Source organism: Urocampus carinirostris, chromosome 8 (assembly GCF_059441175.1).
Source record: "Urocampus carinirostris isolate Australia breed hairy pipefish chromosome 8, RoL_Ucar_1.0, whole genome shotgun sequence".
NCBI classification, from domain to species: Eukaryota; Metazoa; Chordata; class Actinopteri; order Syngnathiformes; family Syngnathidae; genus Urocampus; species Urocampus carinirostris.
Window position 1 is genome coordinate 28,161,763 of NC_142356.1, and position 19,831 is coordinate 28,181,593.

General features: G+C 39.7%; 1 protein-coding gene across 3 annotated transcripts in view; it reads left to right on the forward strand.

Annotated features, from left to right (window-relative positions):
- The first annotated feature begins 6,860 nt into the window (after positions 1-6,860).
- Positions 6,861-19,831, forward strand: part of mgat3b (beta-1,4-mannosyl-glycoprotein 4-beta-N-acetylglucosaminyltransferase b) — a 71,818-nt gene continuing 58,847 nt past the window's right edge. The window contains exon 1 of one of the 3 annotated variants that reach the window (XM_088342210.1): positions 6,861-6,942. The gene's annotated coding sequence lies outside the window, so the exon portion shown is untranslated. Of the gene's footprint in view, positions 7,078-19,419 lie in introns of those variants that run through there. The other 2 variants (XM_088342209.1, XM_088342208.1) reach the window with 2 other exon arrangements.

Here is a 19,831-nt window from a genome sequence, read left to right on the forward strand (position 1 = left end):
CTGTACATTGACAAATGCAATATCACCCAGAGTGACTCAGTCAAAAATGTAGGTGTCACATTTGACCCCGATCTGTCCTTCCAAACGCACGTTAAGAATATTACTAGAACACACTTCTATAGTTGATGAATGCCCTACATTTCCTGTTGACGATATCTGTGTATTGTTTGTCAATGCTACATCCATTGCAGCCTGGTCATCCTGGAAGGTGGATTACCTCATGTGCGGCCCCTTCTCAAAGTTTCTTCATTTTCCTCATTTTGAGGTTTTTGAGTTTATCCTTGCCCTCTTGTAGGTTTTAGATGGGGGGATGGTGTAATAATAGTCTGTGGTTTGCAATAATCTGTAGTATGTGCAGCCCTTTGAGACTCCTTGTGATTAAGGGCTATACAAATAAACTTGACAAATCAGTTTTTATTTAAATGTGCAATTTGAACATTATTGTATTGTATTCTCAAAAATTGTATTCTCAAAATTTGAGGTTCTAACTATTATGTCAAAAGAGTGGAAATAAATTGTTGAAATATGTGTACTTAAAGGGACTCTGTAATATTTGACCACTGTATTGTGTAGTGCAGGGGTTGGTAACTCAAAATGTTGAAAGAGCCAGGTTGGACACTCCCATAAAACATGTTTTGAGCTGAGAAAATATACAAGATTTATATGAGCCTTAAAATGAAGGCAACACATACTAATCATATAAAATGTACACACTGTATAAATCTTTATTTCTGGAAAGTATTAAGAATATCTGTCATGTTTGTCCTCCTACATTAATATTATTTCCCATTATAAAACGTTTTTGAAAAAGCGCCATGGAGCCGCAGCGGCCAATATTTGTATTGCTAACCGCTTGTTAGTGCAACTGAAAACGAGTGCTATAAAATATATTGATCAAAGTGATCGAAACGCACAATTATCTTTCTATTTCTTTTTCTTTGCCCCGCTTTTCTCGGCTTTATGGGTGTTGGGGTATCCTTCGCAGCGAGATGGCAGACAATTATGTAAGCTCGATGTATTTTTGCACATTATTCAAAACCAACTTTTTTTTAATTAAGGGGTTTTTACAACACTTGGAATAGCTATAAAATACACAATTTCCCTTTAAATAAACAATGGACTGGGGACTGGTTCAAGATCTGAGAACCATACTTTTCACACGCCTTGTCTATTGTAAGATGTTTTTATTGGGTGTGTATGACTTGTGTGGAAAGGATTGTCATATGGATGCATGTGTCCTTGTTGATCTTGTTTGTAAATAATTACGATTGTATTTAGATTTTTTTTTATCCTACAATAAAGATATATATGTACGAGAGATGATTTTTGCAAAGGTTCTGTATGGGAACTGAGTTTTCTAGTCAAGTTCTTTATGTTTTATTTGAAATGATTAATTTCTAGCTCAATTGGAAAGGATGAGACATGCTGGGTAGTCAATGCGGATTTTTTTTTTTTTTACCAGGTTTAACTCTCTCAGCTTTTTTTTCATCATGACTAGACTCACTCGCTGCTAGCCCACTTAAAATGTTTTTGATGATTTAGTCCGTCAGTGGCAGTCAGGGAGTCATTTGGCTGCGCTATCCCAAATGTTGCACAGATTTAAGAACAAACGTACATCGTATTCATCATTTAATGGGCAGAGCGAGAAAGTTATATATAAACTTGCAAATATATTAAAACATTTGCTCTTACTATATAGATTAAGTCTATGTACTGCTCCTTTTGAATACAGTGGAACCTCGGTTCTCGACCATAATCCGTTCGAGAACCCTGTTCGAGAACCGATTTGTTCAATCACCGAAAGCATTTTCCCATTAAAAATAATGTAAATCGTTTTAATCCGTTCCAACACCCTGAATGTTTACCATGAATGTTTAACGTAAACATGAAGCTAACCCAGGCAAATCGTACGTTCGCGTTATCGTAGTCTTCCGTACGAAAGATTACGCCAACACTAACGTGTAAAAAAAAAAAAAAGAGAAAGCAAATAATTATGAATAGGATTTCTTACCTTTGTGGTGGTCAGCAGAAGGTGCAGGCAAGATCGGAAACTCGCACACCTCTTTCATATTTAGCTATTATGGCTTTCTTAAAGGCAATAGTTGTACGAACAACTTTTTTTTTTTACCTGTCGTACTTGCACCGACCTTCTTCGGAGGCATAGTTAGGGGCTAAAACAGTCCGTTCACCAATATTAAAAGGGAAAGCAAGAAGGGAAGTGCGCACGTGATAACAGTTGGTCACGAGGGGTTGGGGCGATCTCCACGATCTACACCCGTACACCGCTCAGCATCGCACTCTAGCGTACGCACTCACGCATTACCAGCGTTCAAACTCCGAATTTTTGACCGAACAGCGAAGCAAGAATTTTTCGAAATTTTTGGTCGAACACCGATTTGTTCGAACTGAGAGGCGTTCGAAAACCGAGGTTCCACTGTACAATAATTAATACAGCATGTAGGTCATCCTCCATTATGACAATAAAATCCTTGCAATGACAAAAGACATTTCTGGATACCTTGACTTGCTGTTAGCTTGTTAATTCTATAATTTGGGGCTGAAGTGTGCACCAATCCGGAGTCCTTGCGCTCACTGTCGCCCTCTGCCACGACACAAGAAAAGTGAGTGGGCTTGGGCTTTGGTTTGGGCTTTAAGTCTATCTTTTAGGCTGAAAGTTGAGGAGAAAATATTGTCCCGCTTGCGAAAGGCTTGTTCGCTTCTGAGTTGTCCAACGTTTTGCTTTTAAATCAACACAATATATTTCCTTGTGACAACTCGGTCTCTTCGAGTTTAACGGCTGTTGGCGCAATCGCTTCGGTGGATTCCCGTACCCTAGCCAATCATAGTTTGAGAAACTGGTGATTTTTCTCATTGCCCGCGAGTAGGCATTCAGATACCAACTCGGAATCTGATTGGCTACACCAACATCTTATTTGAAGGCTGATGCTAGAGTACACCACCTTCAGGATTTGATGTGAAGACCTCCTGGTAGATTTCTGAGCCCAGAAACAATTAATGGCTGAAATATGATTGGTTAATTGCTTGAATATCAAAGCACACATCTGAAAGCAGCACAGCCAAAGGGGAAAGCAATGAAAGGAATCTGACAGATAATTTGGAATTATTTAATAAGTTTTGATGGACAAAATACAACTAACATCACATGATTTCGATATTTTTTATGACCAGCAAAGAAGGCTTTTTAGGCCCTGAAGGCCCGCCACCACATATGATGATGTTTGTGGTAATATGATTGGAAAGAAAATAATAATAATTTAGAAAAGGATATCAAAGTGGTAGCCCTTTGAGCTAATCAGTAACAAAACAGTAGCCCTCTGCTACAAAAAGCTTGGCTACCCCTGTATTAAACCATATTTCCACAGAGTCCTCTGAAAAATGTCTCAAGATTTTGGTCCTGCTTTAGAAAAGAAGATTGATTTTGGTGTAGGTACAGAATTTCATGACATCACGTTTAGAAGTATCAGCTGTCCTTGCTGTTCTGCTTCCTGTTTTGTCACGGAGCAGGAAGTGGAAGGAGGGGTTGGAGGCCGAGCATCTGGATAGTAAAAAGAACATTGCATATGCTGATCATCTGACACACTAAACTGCTCCTTCAGTGCAAAGTTCTCTTTTTTTCAACAACATAAAAATATTATCTCTACTATACTTGCGCTCAGTGGCAGGCCATGCATTTCACACCTAGGCCTTCAGTCTTGCTATGTCTGAATCAATCCAACCCTCATTGAATATTTTATTACTATAAAACATTTACTGCAGCTACACCTGCGACACAGATAAGAAATAATCAATGTTATACTCATAACATTGCAATATTATTTTGGATTGTAGCCACTTTTTACTCACCAAAAATCCTTTTTATTTGTGCACAAAATCCATCCTTTCTTTCCTCGAAAAACATTTCGTGCAGATTGAACGTGCGTTTTAGTTTCATTAAGAAGTTATTTTCTCTCGCCATCGAAGCTAAAGCCAAAAGTCAAGCCTATCCTGTCACATATATGGCATATATGATTTAGGGCTGAAAATCTCCATTAGACAGAAGCAGTGGTCACAGAAATGTTTTTCATTCACATTTTCGTTGTGATAGTTCTGTTACTAACACAGATATGCCTTCTAGAAGGTGCTGTATCACCAACTCGGAATCTGATTGGCTAAACCAACAGCTTTTTCGTCACTTATCTTATGCCTCGGGGCCTGCAGAGCTGATAGTAAAAGCCTCCGGGTAGATGTCTGACCCTGACAACTAGTCATGGCTGAAATGTGATTAAATGCTTAAATTTTACAGCACACATCTGTAAGCAGGGCAACCAGGGTAAAAGCGATGAAAGGATTCTGACAAACAATTTGAAAAAACTTGAAAAGTATTTATGGGAAAACATTATTTCATAATTTTTTTGGACATTGCAAAACAGAATGCTGACCCAACTCTGAATGTCCCACACAAGGGCGGCACAGCAGCTGAGTGGTCCGCGCGTCTGGAGCACAGTTCTGAGGTTCAAATCCAGCTACCAGCCTTCCTATATGGAGTTTGCATGTTCTCCCCGTGCTTGCATGTCAGGTTAATTGGCCGGTCAAAATTGTCGCTAGGTGTGAATGAGCGAGGGAATTGTCGGTCTCTGTTGGATTGGCTGGTAACCAGTTCAGGGTGTCCCCTGCCTGCCCACTGCCCGAAGATAGTTGGGATGGACTCCAACAGCCCCAAGACCCTAATGAGGACAAACAGTGCAGATGATAGATGGATGGATGATTCACATATTTTCTAGCCCAGCAAGGTAGGCCTTGCAGGCCCTGACGGCCCACTACTGCTAGCACTACGTCTTGAAAATTAAAAAATTCATTGACACATCTATGAATGATAAAAATATTCAGCCAACTAAAACGAGGGAAAAAAACTTAGAATAATATTATTTCACAAATCAGGCTCTAATCCGCTTTAGCTCTCTTTGGGCTTGGAGGCCATGCATGTTGCTAATGACCCCATTTAGTCGTAATTGGTGTTTTCTTTCCACTCAAGCCATAACCTAATTTTTGAAAAGTGGCTTTAATTACGTAATTGCCCCTGGAAGCGTAGAGAAAATTGTCCAGAGAGGGAACGCACAGCAGAAGGGAGGTCAAGTCGCAGTTTACGGCACTTGATCGGACTTTTCGCTTTCAAGTGTTTTTGCGCTCAGTACTTGTGACTTGTATTACTCCTGATGTTTGTGTAGCTTCATTTGAATGTACAGTGCTAAATTTAAAGGGACACTGTGTAATACGTGACCACTAGACGTCGCTGTATTGTGTACTGCAGCCTAAAACAAGTGCTACTAAGCATATGGAGTTAAAAGCGCCCACAAAAACCACTAACCTTCAAAGTTTTATGTGTTCATATCCACAAACAAGCTACAATAAGCCAAACAGGAAATCCTTTATTTTGTTGTTGTTTTTGGACAAAGCTCTCCGATTCATGGGCTTCATAACACGATGGTCCGAATATACATGATTGGTAAATTTTAAACATTTCTTTTTGTTGAAAGTCACAAAAAAAGATTACTCAGGCAGTGTTTCTGAAAGATTTTTTTCCATCGACATACCCACATTAGAATTATGTTTGAGCCAGAACCATTTGACCAAGGCTTCACTGAGAATGACAAACATACCAATATTAATTATTAATATTAATTATTAATTTTGCTAATGTTCTCCTCTTTACGTAAAACATAACTAATCCAGGCCTTTTTAAATTCACTCGAAAATGGTCTGTTATGGCAAATGGAAACTATTTTAATTGCATTTATATTTAGATTTAAATTAATTTAATCTTTTATTATGTTATTAATATTATAATAAGTATTTAAAAAACAGAGTAAAAAAAAATCAAAAGTCCATAATTACAATGAAATTCTCATATATACAGTCCCTATTCATGAATGAATCAAGCCAATTCAGTAGTGAAATTAATTTCCTAATACAATATTTTAGTTCTATGATATACGTTTTTTTTCTGCCTTCTTAAAATGTTCCTTATAATTGGGTGCACCTTGTAATCCAGAAAATTCTGTACATATTTTAGTAAAATTGATTTCTTGAATGATAAAAATTATATGTTTTTTGCTGAATAAAATAACTTTATTTATATTATCTATTTCTTCTTTTCTTTCTCCTCCTCTTGCTTAGTCTGGCTTCCCCGAGCTGATCGTGCACAGGGGCGTGGTGCCGCCATTAGATTCAGATTGCTGGGCGCGTGATGGGACCAGGCGGCGAAATAACATCTCCCCCACCTGAGTCCTAGCAAATAGATTTCATCTCTAATAGCCAGTTCATAATAGCTGAAGGCTCAGTTGTAAAATCCACAGCACACCACTGTTTTCACCATTTTCATGCTACACTAACAAAAAACTCGAGAATGAAATCTCTCCCCTTCTCCCTCGCCCCTTTCCGGCTTCCAAATGTGTTGCGTGTCACTAAAAGTAAGATAAAAGCAGATAGGGAAAGAAATCAAGGCTTTTTCAACTCAGGTGGGCAACACATACTTCATAGAGAAAATATTTTACTTTCAACTTTTTAAGGACACCTCAAAAGATGCACCCAAGTTTTAAGCTCTCGCAGGCCACAAAAAATAATGCAGCGGGCCATTTTTGGCCCGCGGGCCGTGAGATTAGCATATGTATGTTTCAAAGCTATTTTCAGATGACACATAAAATGTGGGTCAAACTTCCCTGAGAAAATGCCTTTGTATGCATACTGAGCAGGTGATTTATCTTGCTCTATTCCACCTTTTACAAACTACCTTTTGGGTGTGTTCGAGTATGCAAACAACACGTTCTTTTTGTGCTTTTCGAATCACACACCCTCAGAACAGCAGAACTGATTACGATCACCTGGGAGCAACAGCAAGTTAAGACAACGACAAGGCATTTAAAGACCAAGCTTCTCATCTGAGAGGTAAGGATTTTGGACTACTTACTGCTGGAGCGTGTAGCATGCATTGAGAGGTGTCATCATTTTTGTTAAATGGGGCAGAGCAAATTGTAATTATGGGCGTTTATCTGGACTGTGTACACGTCCTGACAAAACGAGGTAACCTCAGCCTATCACCATTTTTTTATTGCTATGAGACATTGTTTTCCTGAAATGTTGCGGTGTCTTCAAATATTTTTATTTTCGATTGTTCTCAGTTATTTTCGATTGTTCTCAGCTTGGGGATGCTGCTGGAAAAGTGAATTTCCCTTCGGGGATGAATAAAGTATCTATCTATCTATCTATCTATCTATCTATTTAGCGTCGCTTTGATGAAGTTGTTTGTTTTACTGGTGCACTTTGATATTGCAGGGGAGTGGGGAGCAGGGAAGGCGATGGGTTCACGGTTGTAATTGTTTCCCATAATGCCGATAGCATGGTTCCTATATGTGCGAGAATTTATGCATAGAATATAAAAAATACATTAGCTTATGTTTGGACTCTTTTCAGCAAGATTCTTCTTGTACATTTGACTTGAGTGTCTTCCACATCTAAAAAAATGCCTCGAACCTAGGAATCCGCTTATAAATATTCATAGTAGTTGTCTAATTGAATAATTTGTATTGAGTACTTCATTTTTAGAATATGTATAAAGGTGCAAAATCCAGTTTTGTTCATTGATAATTGATGATGTCATTTGCAGTGGTCAGGGTTGGATAGGGTTACTTTTACTTTCAATTACTTTTGGATTACTCCAATACCAAATATGTTAATAAAAGACAAAAGAAACTAAATAGGGATAAAATTACTAAATTTTGTGCAGGCTTGGAGAGTAACGGAATACCAGGAACGGCAAAAATGATGTTGGCAAGCTGTTTGGATTTATTTTCATTTTGTTTCTATTTTATGTTAGTTTTGCCGGAGATCAAAGCCAGGAGAGAAAGCTTACCACGTGTTGTGAGTCATAATTTTATTCATATTTAGTTTCTTTTGTCTTTTTTTAGCATATTTGGTGTTGGAGTAATCCAAAAGCAATTTAAAGTAATCAAGTTAAAGTAACCCTACCCAACCCTGGCAGTGGTCAGTGGGGATGGGCAATACTGAGAATTTATACATTGATCCGAGACCAAGTAAACACAGTGTCACATCAGCCAATATGCGTGGAAATGTCATGACTATTGCTATTTGAATTACCAACCACCGATATCTGTTTAACTAAACTACTTTATGAATCCTGATTTGCATACGTTCGTATGTGACTTATAGGCTTAGAAACGAGTGAATTGGATTTTGTTCCAATGAACACGTTGCAATTCAGGCTTCCACGAATGTCTTTAGCTAGGTTTAGCGTCCAGGCTTTAGTCTGGTCTGATTTCGTAGGGTCTCTGGTGGCCCAATTGAGTACTGCAGCGCTTGACCACCAACCACTCCGAGCAGTCGAATGCAGTCTTCTATCGTTTAGCAACACCAGGCCATACTGCTGGTAAAAAAAAAATGAAATACTTTTACTCCAACTGTTACAAACCAAAGGTCAAGAGAGTTAACAAAAAAGCACCAATTTAAAAGAAATAAAATAAAACATGGTCAACATGATAACTGCAATATCATCTATTGCACAATATTTTGAAAATAAAGTCAGAGTGCAAATAGTGTCAACAATAGAACGTAAACACAAGGTCTGGCTTCAAATGGGTTATTTAGGCTAGAGCAACACTTTACTTTCATTTACATTTCATTAATGTTTTTAACGTGATGCCACTAAAAATAAAATGTTTTGGGCAGTCCTAGTTCAGAGTAGTGTTCTTTGTCACCCCAGATATTACTGTCAACAATCACCACGGAGGTGGAAAAACAGCCGATACCGGTAGAGGAAAAACAATGTCAGAACAAATGAAACTTTGAATGAAAGGTGCTGACAAGATGAACAACTCTGTTTTTTAAATGTCACATATCGCTAGCTTAGTCAGCATTGTATTTTTTCATCTTCCTAATAAAGAAATTACATATGTTACATGCTACACACTGCGTGCATAAAACACAATGCTGAGAGAAGCACAAGAGAAAATTGAGCCCCAATGACGTGCAGTTTTAAATGTCCTTTGGATGTCGGCAAAGGCAGATTCCACTCTAAAAGCACCCACTGTAACTGTATCTGCTGACTATCAGTAATCAGAGAACAGAAAAGAAACCCTTCCTGTTGCTAGTTCACTTAAAATAAAAGTCGCGAACGTGCTGATAAGGCAAAAAGAAAAAAAAAATAGAAAACATTTTCAACAAATAAACAGCCAAAATACTTTAAATGAATAAATAAGTTAAATCATTGCTTTTATACTATTTGTGTCACTTTTCAGTGTGCATGAGTTAAATAAACTGTAGTGGAAATAAATTCGATTGTTGTTTTCTTTTTTCTTTTTTTTTTCTTCTTTTTCTTTAACAACTGTTCAGTTGATAAACACAAGAGATTAAATCACAAAAAAATAATAACGGGACAAAAAACCTCAATTATCGGTTTATACTGTAGTCAAATCTTACACCCTGAATCCTCCGAAAGGACCTCCAGTCCTAAAGCTAAGCTACTTTTTGTGCCATTATTTTACGAGTGTGACCCCCGACCATATGGCCCCTGAGCTGAAATGACACCTCTAATCTACACCTTCAAGCCCTTATTTTTCCCATATTAAACTATTCACACATTATTATTGTTACCCAATATTTATGCTTGGACTGTCTTGACATGGCCCATTGAGTCTGTTGTCAAACAATGTGGAAGATTTCCCCACAACATGCCCCGTTCAGTCACCTCATGCTAATTTTCTTTTGTTGCTGTTTTTCTTATATGGCGATCAATCACTTCAGGACTAAAAAAAAACACTGAGCGGCAACAGACTTATCACTGAAATGCAAACTAAAAGCATTTTAGCTTGTGCGTTTTAACTCGTTTTTCCAGTTTTATGGTCATGCTATAAACCTGTGACAGCAACAGTTGGTACAATTGTATTTATCAAACATTAGCAAGCTCGGTCAATGAGTCACAAGCTTGCGGCTCTCCTGGGTTGTCAGATTATAGTATGGTTTGGTGACACTTTTTTTACATTTCCTTTACACTAAAATGGTTGATTATGTGTCAATCACAAAATATACAGTATATTTGTACAGTGGCGTGTTTTATTGAATACTTTTTTTAGTTTAGCTTTTGAATTTTTGAATTTCAGGATTATTCTTCTCTTTTCTTGGATAATATATGGCACTTATTTTTTTCAGTTTTTCCTTTAAATGTTTTGTTTTAAATTTTCCTAATAATCCTAATATTTTATTTTTTATTATTTATTTTTTCTATTTAAGAACAAATAACAATACAGTATACACATTATTTTTTGAAAGCTTTACAAACAAGCATTGCAACAGTTTCAGCAAACTTTGTTTCAATATGGTTCTAAAGAAACTGAAGAGGCTGGCCAGTGAACAGAAGAAGATGGTTTGAATGGAGCAAATATTGGGTCAATTCAATATTTAAATGAATGATATTATTCAATCAATATGAAGAGACAACTTTGATATTACTATTACGCTCGTCCTACCTTGCGGAGCACCATATCAGTTTTTAGCTAGTTTTATCAGGAGAATGAGGATGAAAAGCATAAATATTGGTCATTAATCTGAAGGTGGCTATGCGTCAATTGTGTGAATTCCTTGCTTTTTTTCTTGTCATTTTAATTCACATGCACAAAAGTCGTCAATGAAGTTGAATTACTGTGCACATCTAAAACTAATCTTATAAAAGGGCCTCATAAAAACACAACAGTATGATTTAACTAGGGCTGATAAGGTAAATGCCAGTGGTTCTCGCCCAAGGGCGAGGCTCCTCGAAGAGGGACGCGGGCGCAGTACTAAGCGGGGTGTGGTCATGAAAGGAGATGTAGGAAGAGTAAACCAGCTGCTACGACTTATTGAATAGGTTTAACCAACCCACTCGTTCTCACCCAGGAGTACTGCAGCTCCCAGTCTAGCTCCCCCTGCCCCTCTAGACACCAGCTCCGAGGAGGACATCTACCCCACACTCAAGATAGCTGAAGCCCAGGTGTGTGGAGAGCTGAGGAAGCTGCGACCCAGCAAGGCAGCTGGTCCAGATGGAGTATCCCCACAACTGCTGAAGGCCTATGACTTGGAGCTGGGAGGACCCTCTACAGCGCTTTTTCAACCTGAGCCTGGAACAGGAAAGGGTCCCCCAGTTGTGGAAAACGTCCTGCATCATCCTATTCCCAAGGAATCGACCGGAGGATCTCGACAACTTCAGTCCGGTCGCCCTGACATCACATCTGATGAAGACCATAGAGTGGTTGCTTCTACACCACCTGAGCCACAGGTCCGCCATGCCATCAACCCCCTGCAGTTTGCCTACCAGGAGAAGGTGGGAGTCTAGAACGCTATAGTCTACATGTTAGGACTTTTTTGGACTCCTCCAGTGCCTTCAACACCATACTGCCTTTGCTACTTAGTGGTAAACTGACAGAGATGGGAGTAGGCTCACTCCTTGTGGCATGGATTACGGACTATAGTATCAGAGTAGAGTAGAGTTTGCTGATGACACTGCTATCGTGGAACGTATCAGGAGTGGGCAGGAGGAGGAGTACATTATATTGATCCAGGACTTTGTCTCATGGAGCGACGCCAACCACATGCACCTAAACACCACCAAGGGGATGGTGGTGGACTTCAGGAGGCCTAGAACTCACCCGGAAACAGTAACGATCAAAGGAAAATGGGAAGAGTTTGTCCAGACCTACGAAGACCTGGGTGAGGAACTGGACAAGACTACCAACACAAAAATTCTGTGCAGGAAAGGACAAAGCTGACTGTACTTCATCAGAAGGCTGGCGTCCTTTAACATGTGCGATATGCTCTTGCAGATGTTCTATCAAACTGTTGTTGCGAGCGCCCTCTTACATGCTGCAGTGTATTGGGGAGGCAGCACTAAGAAGGACACCTCAAGTCTGAATCAACTGGTGAGGAAGGCAGGCTCTGTTGTGGACAGCCTGACAACTGTGGCTGGGAGACGGGCACTGAACAAGCAGCTGTCGCGATGGACAATACACTACATCCACTACACAGCATCATCTCCAGGCAGAGGAGCAGCTTCAGCGACAGATGGCGGTCGCTGTCCTGCTCCATGGACAGACTGAGATCATTTCTCTCTCATGCCATTAGGCTCTTTAACTCCAGCCGGGGAAGTAAAAGCCCACATTAAACCCTAACCTTACATTTGCCTATTTACTTTACTTTTATTTCAGTGTCGATTTTTGGAACATGATTTAAATGGTTTTTATTCTACATGTTATATTGAGTATTTTTGTATTCTATATCTCTTATTTTAGCTATCATTTGACCTTTGGGCAATGTTCCCTCTAATTTTCCACGGGTCTGAGCGTTCACACAAAGTCGGTGAGCAACGCTTGAAACAACAGTGAGCAACCATAATCCCAAGTGTGGCAAGATAATTAATTATCAAACATGTCCAAAACTTGACATCAAGTTACATTTTGCTGAGTTTCCGGCAATGCAAAATTATTTTTGTCTTTTGAATGAATTGACTCATATACGATTGCAAAGGTTGTACGGCCTACACACGTTATTTGTTTTTACAATAATTATTTCACAAGATTTCCATTTCTTTTCATTTTCTGATATATTTTGTCGTATAACATTTTTGGGGGCTTATTTAGTCGGTTGGAAGATACAGAACTGTACTTAATCACATTTTTAGTGGAAGTACAATGTTGGCAACAAGATTCACTTGATATAATTGGAAATTATTTGAATGCAACACAAACTTTTTCTTATTTTTTCCGTGTTTTTTTTGTACTTTTTTTTTAAATTCCTTTAAAAAAAATCTCATTGTGTTTATATTTTCCGAGCTGTTACTTTTTTCTTTTTGTTCTCTGTTTACTTTTTTTCCTGCATTTTTTTCTTTTTTTTTCCTGGCTTTTTAAAAAATGTTTCCTTATTTTTTTTTTCTTCCTCTTGTTTCTTTTTTTCTCAGCTTTTCACTAATTTTTCATTTTGGTATTTTTTTCTTTTTTGTTCTATTCCCCCCTTCTTTCAAGTCATTTTGTGCATAGTTTTACATAATATTTGGCCATGTTGGGATTAAAGAAGCAAAAACAACCTGAAGAGCCGTTTAGGACCCGAAAGAGCCGGTTCCTTTTAGTGAGCCGAGCCGAAGAAGCCGGTTCTCGACCAACTCTACTAACTTTACTTAACTTCGTTCTACTCTGACTCGACTTCAAAATACCGCATTTAGGACACAATGTCAGGGGACCTGTGTATTTTTACCTTCATGCACTGTAACTTTGACTTAAGTTGCTTCTTAATTAGTAATTTTGAGCCCTCATTTTTGTGCGTCGGCTAGATATTCTTGTGCGCTGAGAATGTGCGAGCAGTGTGCAATTGCGCACGCGCGCAGCTTAGAGGGAACACTGCCTTGGGGACCTTTTTTTTTGTTTATTAAATTTCCAAAAATAAGGTGTAATTTCACCTCCACTACACCAGGGAGCAGTGGCGCTCTCATCGGCTGAGTATTCTGTTTACATTTTGCCTCCATGCAGCGCACAGTTTAGATACAAAGTTGAATTGACCCTCAAATGACCCCGCCACAAACTTTTTAACACAGATGAGGGGACAGTCAAAGGGAGATTTGGGGGATTAGCGAGAAAATTACAGAGACGGGCGTGACGTAAAATAATTGAGAAGCACTGGACTAATCTAATAAAACAAAGAGAACCGCACCATTCAAAAACCCAATTTATAACACCTGGTCTGCAAAGTTTAGACTCATGACTGGCTCGGCTTGGACCATATTTCTGTAGTCATCCATCAAGAAGTCTGGTCAAACGTTAGGTTTGAAAAAAAAAAGTAAAAGTGCATTAATTCTTGAAGAACAAAAACCACTAGTCCTTGGATTGCAGCTTGAGACCCTGAAGCCCGTTGGTTGGCTGCAGGGCGGAATTCAATGTCCTTACAATCCAGGAAGAGACCTAGAGGTATCCTGGCTTGGATTTCGAGCCTTGCACCTTATTGGGAGCAACTTTGCTCTCTAACGTTGCAGCTTGGTAGAAGCCTTTTAGTACTTTGGACAGTTGCGAGAGAAATCGTGGAACATACTTGACATTTGGGTGTGTAAGAAGGATGCACGCTTTGAAATTTTTAGCCTCTCGATGAGGGACTTGTGTGAGCTTGACCAGCAAAGACAAAAAGCAGACTCACTTGAATATGTTGCGAGTAGGACAATGCCTTCTCACCTCTGGATGGGACCTCCCATTTGCACCCTTACTCTGCCATTGGGCTTTTCACCAAGGTGTGAGGGAAAGCCTTTTTCAAATATTTGGCTATTTTCTGAAAAGGAGAATTGTAGGATTAACTTCACTTATCTTTAAAAGAGGTTACGATTTTGAAGAAAATTGACTTCAAGGATTTTTTCTGTAAGCAATGTAACATAATTGAGGATTAACATTTGACAACAACTTAAGGCTCTTATTTATTCAGCTGTATTTTCCAAACAAACGTCTGTCATGTCATCCTACGTGCAGAGAAATAAACACAAAATCATAGTTTTGACACATGAAACACACAAGACATTTCATAGTTCAGTGTTCTGTATCAGAAGATAGGATATCAAGGCCCTCCGATGTCTATTTTGAATCAACCTTGAGGTGGCAACTACTGGATAATGTGTGCTAGAGTGATTAAAGATATCAAGGTGCCGAGCAAGGACAAGTCACAGCAACCTACCGAGTCAGCTAAAGTCTATCTCAAAACCGAGAGGCTTAATCTTACAGAGCGTTCAAAAAACAATCAAAAAGATGAAAAACATGTTTTTAGAGCTGCATTTCATCACCACACTTGATTTCTATGAGAGGAAATTGACACAAGAAATGACCAAGGTCACGCCACAAATCAAACATGCGAGTTGAAGTACAGTTCCTCTTTTGCTTTGATGCCTTCTGGGTCATACACTCCGCTAAGTTTACCCCCTGCCTCCCAGTGGAGGTAAAACATCTAAAAATAGCACAGAGTCGCTCATATTCTCGTGATGTGTTGCGATTCCTGGTATGTGCTACGGCTTGTGGCGTAAGGCAGAATGTGTCCTCGCGGGTTTGAGCTGTTTAGTATTCTTTCAAGGGGTGGCGGTCTAGAACAGTGGTTCTCATGATTTTTTTTGTTGCGACGCACACTTTTTTAGCCAGCTAAGGGATATCCCAAAAAACAATGATCATTAATAAATATTAACTGATGACTATTTAATGACTACACTCTTGAAAATACTTGGCTTTGAACATATATTTTCTCATTGTTTTAAATGACACAAGTTTGGGTGGGTTTAAAACCAAATTTCCCAATTCATTGGTGTTGTTTTAAACAAAATAAGTTTTTATTCTGCTATTTTAGGTTGGGTGTTATTCAGAGGAACCAACTTATCATTCGTGGCTTAGAACCAAAGGCACCCAGTTTGGAGGGTTATTATATTGGTTTTCAAGGCTCCTACAAGGAGGGGCGCGACTGACCTCGGGGAACCTATTCTTTTTTAACCCTCCGAAGAATTAAGTGCAATTGCACTTCTATTACACTAGGGAGCTTTGCTGCTCTCATTGGCAGTGTTTTGTTGACATCTAAACCTCCATACCGTGCACAAAGCATTTAGTCCATTATCTGCACCACTTATCCTCAGAAGGGTCATGGGGGTACTGGAGCCCATTCCAGCTATCTTCGGGCAGTGGACAGGGGACACCCTGAACTGGTTGCCAGCCAGTCGCAGGGCACACAAAGACAGACAACTTACTTGCTCATTCACACCTCGGGACAGTGTGGATAGGCTAATTAACGTGACATACATGGTTTTGTTTTTGGAGTTTGGGAGGAAACGGGAGTACTCGTAGCAAAATCCCGCAGGAGAATATGCAAACTCCACACGGGGAGGTTAGAGTAGCTGTACATGAACCCTTGAACCTCGGCTCCATGGGCTGCGTGCTAACCAGCCGCTGTGCCGCCATAAGCTTTTAGTGTAATCAAGAACAGACCGTCAAGTGACCCCATGAAAAAATAATTTAGGAGACATACTTCTTGGGGGGAGGGCACGAGAGGATTTCTTCTTCCGAGGGAGGGCGTGACTGAAAATAATTGAGAATCACCGTTTTAATGTAACAACCAAATGTTTTATGTTTGAATGAAATCTAAATGAGCTCATATTTGTTGATGGGTTGGATCTTACTAAAAATATATCATTTACTGAAATAATTGGATCATTCAAATTTATTTGAAAATTTAATTCTGGTATCCTCACATACCCGCAATGCTACATGTGCCGCCATCTAAGAACCACTGTTCCAAGACAGGGCAGCACGGCAGGACAGTGGTGAGCGCATGTGCGGCACAGGTCTGAGGTCATGAGATCGAACCTTCCAGTGTGGAGTTTGCATGTGCTCCCCATGCTTGCGTGGCTTCCGGGCTCTCCGGTTGCCTCCCACATTCCAAAAACAACCATAACAGGTTAATTGGCCAGACCACATCGTTCCTAGGTTTGAATGAACGAGTGAGTTGTCCGACCATACTGAGGATAAGTGGTGCGGATAATGGATGGATGTTCCAGGACACCTTTTGGGTGGAGAGGGGGATGACGTGCAGTCAGAGATGCAGGTGAGGTTGTCCCTCACCTGTAACTGTGGAAAGATTGAATTCAAATGTTATTAAATGGTTATATTTATTCACTGTTAAAGTTCTTTTTTGTTTAACTTCACAATTTTTGAATTTTGGTTTTCAAAATTGCTGAATTATCACATTATTTTATGATAATTATAAAACAATTGGTATGTGACAGATGCAGAGTGAGGCACATAAATTATCTTGCGTCATGGTAGAGGGCAAAAATGAGACCTAGAATTCTGATTTTGTGCACACCTCAGCCCCAAACAATACAACCAATGATGGCAATAGTAAGTTAACAAGTCAAGCCATGCAGTATTTTTTCCCTTGTTGCTTGGTGTTAAGTTTGGGGTTGATGGACCCATGTGGGGGAGGCAGGAACTGGAAAGAAATGGGTGCTCAAAACAATGATCGTATTTATTAACAAAACCTGAACCAAAGTAACAATGAAACAAGGGGGCACAAATCAAACGAGATGTACGAAAAAAAACCTGACAAAGTTTAAATGTGAAACACTGACTGGAACTGGAAATTAAAAACTGCAAAGAGCAAAGTAACAAAGAAACCTGAAACAAAAACAAACCTGGTGTGGTGACAGAATGAAATAACAATGCTAACCAGGATGATCATGGCAGATAAAATGTAAAAAAGACAATAATCCAACAAAGTTTGCTGATCGAAATGTCCTTTTAAAGGGTTCAGGACAGTTGGGCACAGGTGTGTGATAATGAGCTACCCCTGTGCCCAGTTCAAACCACGGTTGGGGCCCTCTTGTGCTAAAAGGTATATCAGACCCTAACACATACATTGTAGACTTGTATTCATAATGGAGGGTTACCTATCTATTGATGTTTTTGTTCATATGGAGCAGTATGTAATGTATTACTGTGCTGAGCTCCGGCAGATAGACAGTGAGGCACACAAGTCACTTGCCAAGGGCCAAATTGAGAACAATGATTCTGATTTTGTGCACAACTGGGCTCCAAACAATCCAAGTAGTGATAGTTTAAATGCTAGTTAACAAATCAAGCCCTCCAGAGTTTTTTTCTCATTGCCTCGACATATTTTTTCTTAATGGAAGCGTACTTATCTTCTTTTATTGGAAAACGGCAGGTCATTTTATAAGGTATGGTTGGACAATAAAAAATTGTTTTGTATGTTACAGTTCATATATTGCTTTCTTGCTCTGCCAATGAAAGGATGAAAAAGAGGTTGGTTTATTTATCTATAAATCTGACAGTGCCTCAACAGAGACAAACCTCACGGCACGTCAAAGAGCAGGGCAATATATACTATTACATATTTCAATGTCCTCGGTTTAATCACGTTTATACCATCTAAGGCAGGGGTCGGCAGCAGGCGGTTCTGGAGCCACATGCGTCTCTTTGGTGCTCCCTAGTGGACCTATGGTGCTTTTTCAAAATAGTTTGATAGTGAAAAATGACATGGTTTCTGTACGAGGAAAATATGACACTGACATTTTTAGAGTTTTCCAAAGAATATAGATACACAGTATATATATATGTAGAGTATGTGTTGCATTCCTTATGAGGCTTATATAATTGGGGTGGGTGATACTAGGAAATTTCGATTCGAAACGGATCCGAAACCTACACTTTTTACATGGAAATGTCATGATCATTAAATAATTGAACCTTTCTTAAGTTAGTTTAAAATAATGGCACGGAGATTTTAAATAAAATAATTCATGTTTTCATTAAATTACTATATGGCAAACTTAGACAGTATAAAGAACTATTCATATTTCTGTTACAACAGTTTCAGAACACAGAAAAAAAACAAAAAAGCAGCAATGTACGAAAATACAAATACCGTATAACAATGACAACTACAGATATAAAATACCTTCCATTGCACAAAATTTTGAAAATAAAGTCAGGATTGGGAAAAAGTGTCAATTTGGTGTCTCATTGGCTCTGTTGCCATAGTGACACATACCGGTCAACCTCCACGGCTCCATGCCCGTACAAACTGTCGTATTTTCCCGTACAAAATTCCAAATAATCGTACACCATATTTTTTTTCTCGGAATGATGCATTATGGGAAATCCCCAGGAGGCAGACGCATGCGCACAGTAGCATCAAACCGCTCGCTTCGTTTGCAACGAAAAAAAAACAATACTGAGATAGAGGGTTCCGCGGCGAACTCCTTTGACTTGTTTGATTTGACGTTTTGCGATAGTCGGTGTATACCGGATGGTACCCATCATTGACAAATTTGCGTTTTTCCAAACAGATTTCCTTGTACGTCGTACTTGTCTTAAAATGCATAAAAACGTACTTTGTACGGCAAAACCCAAAAGGTTGACAGTTGTGGTGACAACGGATTTACAGGTTTTTGTTTAGCAAACAGCGCTTAGTGGAGGAGCAAAGTATCGATCTCAAGACAATTGTATCGATAGTATCGATATGTGTATCGATCTGCACACTTCTATTATAAAAAGACTTTTATTTTTGCAGCTCTAAACAAATGGGTTATTTCATTTTTTGGTCCAATATGGCTCTTTCAACATTTTGGGTTCCCATCCCCTGATCTAAGGTCGCTTCATTGTTGTCCGTGTGTGTATTTGTGTGTATGTGCGACTCGGTTCTTATTCTTTGCAACCCCTGATTAAAAGACAAAAAGCATGAGCGTTCACTCGCGACCCCCCTCCTCCTGCTTTCCATCCGCCAACCCCCTCTCATATTTCCGCCCCCCCTGATGCAGCCCCCTCCACCACTTGCTCCGCGGCGGCGTGACGGGGGAAGGCGGAGCTCTCCTCTGGCTGAGCTGCCGCCGCCTTCACTCGCCCTCCTTCCAACCTGCAGCCAAGAATTGTCGTCCAAAAGGGAGCCCAAGAGATCTGCTGTGTTGTTATCGTGTTTATCTTATTGCTTGGCGAGGAAAAAGACCTAGAGGAAGCGAGACCTGGCGGAGATAGGCCGGGAAACAAACCCCTAAATCGGACCAAGTGGACAGCGGTCGGCGGACATCGGTGCTCGACACCCCCGCGAAGCAACCCGACCACACTGCTACCACTGCCTCATCCCTCCACATCTCTCCACATCCCTCCATCTTGACGAATTAGTATCGGAAAGGATTAAAGCCTCCGGAATTTTTGCGGCGCTCCCGCTCGGGCCGCAGCAGGCTCCTCCTCCCAAGCGGGATGATGCGGCGCCT